We start from the raw sequence: 7,144 nt of genomic DNA on the forward strand, positions 1-7,144 counted from the left end.
GCGGGCACAGCGCCGGGCCGCCGCCGAGGCCGGCAGGCGCTGGGCTGGCCGCGTCCGCCCTCCCGCTCACGGGCCGCCCCGCTGCCGCCGCACCCACCCGCCGGCCTCGCCGCCCCGAGGGGCCCATGTGCCGCCTGCCGGGGCGCTCGCACTTTGACCGCGCGGTCCTGCCGCCCGCCCGCCCGCCGCGCCCGGCTCTGTGAGGTGGCGCCCATTGTGCCGCGTGGCGGCCTCGCCTCGCCTCGCCTCGCCTCGCCTCGCCTGCAGGGGCGCCGCCGTTCCCGGGGAAGGGAGCCCTGTGGGCCCGGTTCATATCACTGGCCGCAGTGCCCCGTGTGGAAGCCGGACACATTCCAGGGGTTCTGTTTTCTCCTTTACGAGGCCCTGCGACGCTGCACAACCAGCGTCGGGAGACGAGAGCACGCGGACAAGTTTCCCTCCGTGCGGCCTCACGTTAGAGGCAGCCTCGGGCGCTCCCGCTCACGCGCGGTCGGCCGCAGGCCGCGGGGCTGTGTCGCTGCGACCCTCCCGGGCCGCCTGTGCCTGCCTCCCGCCGCCGCCGCAGCGTGGCCCGGCCGCCGGCCTTCTCCTGACCCGCACCTGCTGTGTGCCCTGGAGCCGACCGAGGGTGTCCGCTTACCGAGTTGCGCCGTCCCGTTCCCCCTTGGTCACGTCTTCGTGGGCTTCCCGTTCCCTCTCTCCCAGCGCTTCCAGTGTCGCCCCGGCCGTCCCACCCGATTCTTTGTGTGTCTCCTGCCGCCTCTTTGTTTCCGCCTGAAAGTGGACTTCTTTACTACTCCCGTCGTCCGTGCTCGTTCTCTTCCTAAAAGAACTTAGACTTTTTGCTACCAGCAAAGCGGCAACAGCAGCGGCGGCGAACGTGATGATAGCCCCTGCGGCGGAGGCTAGGAGTGACGTGAAATCCATTCTCCGGGCTAACACCAAGGACCCTGGGCAGAATGGTAGGAGGCTCTGGACTCCAGACTTCCTGTCGTGAAGAACCTCATCTCTCTCCCCGCCTCACAAGCACCCAGGAAGACGCGGAGCTCCGGGTCGGTGCGGCCCTCGGTCCTCCGGCCCCTGGGACGGGGCCAGCCTGGGTGGAGGGGCCTCCCAGCAGGCAGTGCGTGAGCGGAGCAGGGATTGGGCACCGCCGCCCCCGCTGGAACCCTGGGCCCCCAGGCCTACTGGGCGTCTCGTGGCTTCTACCTTTCCTCCTCAGTTATCTCTGTCATCCTTTTGAGCCCGCCGCTCTCTAGATTTTTTTTTCCCCCCAGAATTATCCTGAATCTCTCCCAGGCCCATTTATTTATCTATGCTTATTGGCTGTAAAATTTGAGGGTGTGAGAATAATTTTTCTATTAAAGAACACTTAAGAATATTAAGAATAAAAAGAAACAGTTGGGGTCAGCAGCAAGGGGTTAGCATCACATTCTTTACAATTACTGGGAGGAAAACATAGTATCTAGTGGCTAAAAGCATGGCAAGCTTTGGGGTCACATAGACTTCGGTTGTAGTCCCAGGCTCACCCAATTTACAGCAGCATGACCTTTGCCAAATTACTTAATTCACCAAGTCCCAGGTTCAAAGTCTGTGAAAATGATGACAAATATACCTACTATACTCTATGATGAAATAATGTAAGCCTAACAATAGTGCCTAGTTAGGCACTGAAAAGGCCAAAACATGGTAGTTCTGTCTAACTGCTGCTAGAATATAGAAATTATATTTATTTACATTGAGCCATGTAAACAGCTACCTTGCTGCACTCTCATAAATACTAGTATTTGTAGAGTTTCTTCGGTTTTCTGTGCATAGAACCATAAGGCCTGAGAAATAACTAATTTCTTCTTTAATCCTTCCACTTCTTGTTTTTTCTCATGTTGCCCAAACTCCTGAATATGTTGAATATGAGCCGGAGGGATGAGCATCTTTGTCTTGTGCCTAACATTAAATACTTCTGTTTATGATGTAAGAAGTTAAAATTATCCTCTAGTTTGCTAAGTTTTTTCTAAGTGGACATTGAAACTTAACAAATGTTATTTGTCTATTGGAATGACCTTTTTCTTCTCCCTTAATCTATTAATGTGGTGAATACTAATAGATTTTTCTAATATCCTTGTGTTTCTGAGATAAACCAGTTAGGCCATGACATTCTGATTATTTTTAGATATATTGGATTTGGCTTTTGATTATTTTATTTAGAATGTTTACATTTATATTTATAAGTAAGATTAAATTTTCCTTTCTTTATTGATCTTCTTGATACCAGGATTATATAGACCTCATAGAAGTTGAGAAATTTCCTTTTTTCTCTTCGCTGGCAATGTTTTGGTAAAATAAGCCTATACACATCTTGACTTGGAGCTTATAAGATTTATGACCCTGATTAAGTTTCTTTAGTGGTTATAGTCTATGTTTTCTATTATTTCTTGAACCAATATTGATTTGTATTTTTAGTGACATTTTGTCATTTCATCTAAGTTTTCACATTTGTCGGCATAAAGTTGATTATTCACTTATGAGTTTTGAGACTCTTGGTAGTTACATATCCACGTTTTCATTCTTAATATTATTTATTTGAATCTTTTTTTCTTGCTTCCTATTACTAGTGCTTTGTTAGAAGAACAGCTTTTGGTTTTCTTGCCTTCTTTATTATGTCTTTGTTTTCTAATTCATCTGCTCTTTATTATTTCCTTCTATATTTTTATGTTTACTTTGTTCTTTTTCTAATCTCCGGAGTTTAACACCTAGCTCATTGGTTTTCAGTCTTTTTTTTTTTTTTAAGATTTATTTATTCATTCATTCAGAGAGAGAGAGAGGCAGAGGGAGAAGCGCGCTCCATGCAGGAAGCCCGACGCAGGACCCGATCCCGGTCTCCAGGATCACGCCCTGGGCTGCAGGCGGCGCTAAACCGCTGAGCCACCGGGGCTGCCCCAATCTTTGTTTTCTAATACATATATTTGTAGCCACAAATTTCCTTCTAGATACCATTTTAGCTGAATCTCTATCTGAATTTTTGAACAACTGAGCTAGGAGGCAATAGAGATAAAAATATCAGCATTATTACTGATAAAACTGGTATTACAGAAATATGTTTTATAGGCTTGTAATTCCTGCACCCTAGAATTAAGCAGGCTTATTTAGTTATAGTAAAACACCCAATTCCACACTGAGACCTATCCCTGTAAAAATCCTAGACCAGAATGTCTGTAGGCTCCCACGAGAAGTGATGAAGCTAAATTATTCCCAAATTCACCAAGTTAAGTCACTTTCCCCACCAAAAAAAAGTCTTTTAGCCAAAGCTTATTTAGGTTTACCAATATGTTTACCAATTTGTTGCTTATTGCATCCCACTCCTTCCTTCTGGGTTGTTTTCCTTTAGTAATTGTTTAAATAAAGGTCTCTGGATGCTAACCTGTTTGTTATTCTCTGAAAAATCTTTCTTTACCCTAATTTTTAAATAAGAATTTAGCCATGTGTGGAATTCTTGTCAGTTACCTTCCCTTATCTTTTGGTATCCATTACTATTGAGAGGACTAAATATTTATTTGAATATTACTATCCATTACTATTGAGAGGATTAAATGTTTATTTGAAAGTCATAGGTTTGTTTTTTTGTCTGATATTTGGTGGCTTAATTATGGTGTGCCTAGTTATGGATTTCTAAAAACGTATTTAGATAGTTTTGTTAACCTGAGAATTATTTTTTTTAAGCTTCTGGAGAGGTCTCAGACATTATTCATTTGATTATTGCTTCTCATACCTTCTTTTCAGTTTCTTTTGAATCTCCTATTAGAATGTGTTGGTCTCTTTATTCTAACCTCTATAACTCTTTGCCTCTTTTTGCCATCTGTTTTTAATCTCAAGGACTCTACCATTTTTAGATGTTCATTTTCAAACTTGTCTGTTTTTTTCATACTGTATGTTATCATTAGTTCTCTTCCTTTAAAAAAATCTATCATTTAAAATGTTCTAATTTTATAGTCTCTTTTATCACATTTTTAGTTCTTGAATGCTAATTTTGATTGTTTTAAATTTTAATTGTTTTACCTACCAACTCTGTCACACAGTGCTTTATTTCCTCATATGATTTATAATATTTTGACCATAAATTCATCTTAACTAAGGCTACTTTTATTGTGGGATTTTTGTGTACCCTGGGTCACAGTAGTATCCCAGAGACATTTTGTTATTTTTGTTAGAACCCTGAGGAGTCTCACTGGTCCTGGAACAGTTTTAATTTTTCAGTTTGAGAAACACTAAGGTAGATGGAGACTGACATAATCAGACTGAAAGTTTAAAAAATACTTTGGTGTCAATGTTAAGGATGGATTAGAGCAAGGTGAGAATGGATGCTCAAGGGTCACTTAGAAGACTATGGCAGCTGCCCTTCAAAATCTATTATCTTGGGGATGCCTGGTTGGCTCAGTGGTTGAGCATCTGCCTTTGGCTCAGGGCATGGTCTCAGAGTCCTGGGATCCAGTCCCACATTGGGCTCCCAGCAGGGAGCCTGCTTCTCCCTCTGCCCATGTTTCTGCTTATCTGTCTCTCTCATTAATAAACAATCTTTAAAAAAAATCTATTATTTTGTCTTATACACATGGCTGCTTAACTGCAGACTATATTTCTCACCCTCTGTATAACTAAGTATGGCCATGTGACTGAAATTTCACCAATGTGCATATTCAACATGTGCAACTTCCACCTTGCCTAATTAAAATCCCTTCCACCTGCTGATTTTTCCCTTTTCCTATGAGTGGGAACACAGATTAGCAAGAGACCCAACTTTTTTTTTTTTATTTAAAGATTTTTAAAATTTATTCATGAGAGACACCGAGAGAGAGGCAGAGACACAGGCAGAGGGAGAAGCAGGCTCCATGCAGGGAGCCCGCCGTGGTACTTGATCCCAGGACTCCAGGATCACACCCTGGACCGAAGGTGGCACCAAATTGCTGAGCCACCCAGGCTGCCCTTTGTTTTTGTTTTTTTTAAAGATTTTATTTATTAATGAGAGACAGAGAGAGAGAGAGACAGGCAGAGGGAGAAGCAGGCTCCATGCGGGGAGCCGAATGTGGGACTCCATCCTGGGATCCAGGATCATGCCCTGGGCCGAAGGCAGGCATTAAACCGCTGAGCCACCCAGGGATCCCCATAGAGACCCAACTTTGAGTATGCAAATGAGTACAATGCTCTAGGACAGGGGTTCTTTACCTATGGGATCCCCATTCCCCAAGGGATCCATAGACAGAATTAAGGTGGGATTGTCTTGAACTAAGCTTTAGCTAAAATTTAACATTTCTTTCAATTATGAACATAGACACAACTCACAGTAGCATTTTTTAAAAAGATTTTATTTTAGAGAAGTTTTGTTTTAATATTTGAGAGAGTGGGCGAAGAGACAGGGAGAGAGAGAAACTCATGCAGACTTCACACTGAGCATGAAGCCTGACAGGGCTCAATCCCACAACCGTTGAGATCATGACCTGAGCCGAAATCAAGAGCTGGACACTTAACCAAGTGAGCTACCCAGGAACCCCACAAATCACAGTACTATTAATAGTATGTGATTTTCTCCACCAATAGAAATCAGCTATTTTCATACCACATTATAATTACTGGATATATAATTTCAAACAAATTTATGGTCATTTTTACTGTGAAATTATAGTAATTAGACCACTACACCTTGTTATTGTTAAAAAGGATATATTACTATAACATAAATTTATAATCTTACATATTTTAGTAACCGTATTTCAAGTAGTTTCCTTTGTAATTCTATATTTTATTTTATGGGTTTAAAACTATTAAAGGGAGGGATTCACAGGCTCACAGGCTTTACTAAGTTGTCAAGGGTGTCCATGGCATGAAATGGAACCCCTGCTCTAAAAGATTAGAGCAAAAGACTGAAGGAAGGTGGGTCTCTGAAGGAGTTTATAGAGCATACCCTGATATCTTAGACTGCTTACCTCCCAACTATTAAGAGAAACACCTGTCTTGCTTAAACCATTATATTTTTGAGTCTCTTTGTTACAGAAACTTACTCTCTCTGAACTTATTAAAGTATCTTGCATTACTGAAATTGAATCCTCAAGGCAATGGCAGTCAAAATGGAAAAACAAGAAATTTTTAAGAAGTAGAATTTACAACAGCAAGTGGTCTATTTGCTGTTTGAAGTAGAAGGTGGCCCCCCAGGCTTCTAGTGTGGGTAACTGGGTATATTGGTGTGTACTGTTAATCAAGGTAGGGGTCAGGGTAAGAAAAGCCACTTTGATTTGAGACATGGAATTAGGTCCCAGAAATGTTGGATTAGAGAAGTCTGTGGTAGGGGAGAAAGGGATACAACAGGCAGTCAGAATTACATCTGGAAACTCATAGAAGGAATCTGGGCCAGGCTAAAGAGAAATCTTGAGTGTAACAGGCATATTGATAGTATCTGAAACTAAAGATATAAAAGAAATAAACTAGAGAGCACACAGAAAGTATGAAGAGCTTAGAACTGGCCCCTGCAGAATGGTGGAAGAAAAGTAGCTCCTTTGAATTTACATTTAAGTCAATCAGCTAAGGAGAACAAATGTATCATTTCTTATTTATATAGCACAATGTTCATTTATGAATGAAAGAACTGTTTCAGAAGTTTTATTCAATTGTACCCTAGTTCTATTAATGAAAAAGCATCAACCCAGAGTAGGAATATAAAACAGGAAAAATTTCCTCTGGGCCTTCAGGATTCTTATACATATATTTTGTTGCTCTTTTGTCTTTTTTTTTTCCCCCTAGCAAAGTCTGTTGTGAGAAAACAATGTAAAATTCACCAAAAGAGATACAGTTTTATTAAGTGTAAATGACTACAAACTTAAAAGATTATCTTTTTTTATGGAAGATATATTTTAATGAAATAAAGATGAACTGAAAGGATGAAATTTCAGGAATTATTTGGGGCATACAGTTTTAGGGCGGGAAATTAAAACTCCTACCCAAGAAACTCCTACCCTCTTCCTCTACTCAAGAAGCATTGGTAATTTAAGATGAAAAATTGTGGACATTTTATATACACTTTAGCTATGCATTTCCCCAACATTTGTGTTAACATAAAAAAATTATTTGTGAAATCTCCATTATTACTTTGCTTACTTTAAAT

Source organism: Vulpes vulpes, chromosome 4, assembly GCF_048418805.1.
Source record: "Vulpes vulpes isolate BD-2025 chromosome 4, VulVul3, whole genome shotgun sequence".
In the NCBI taxonomy this organism is placed as follows: domain Eukaryota; kingdom Metazoa; phylum Chordata; class Mammalia; order Carnivora; family Canidae; genus Vulpes; species Vulpes vulpes.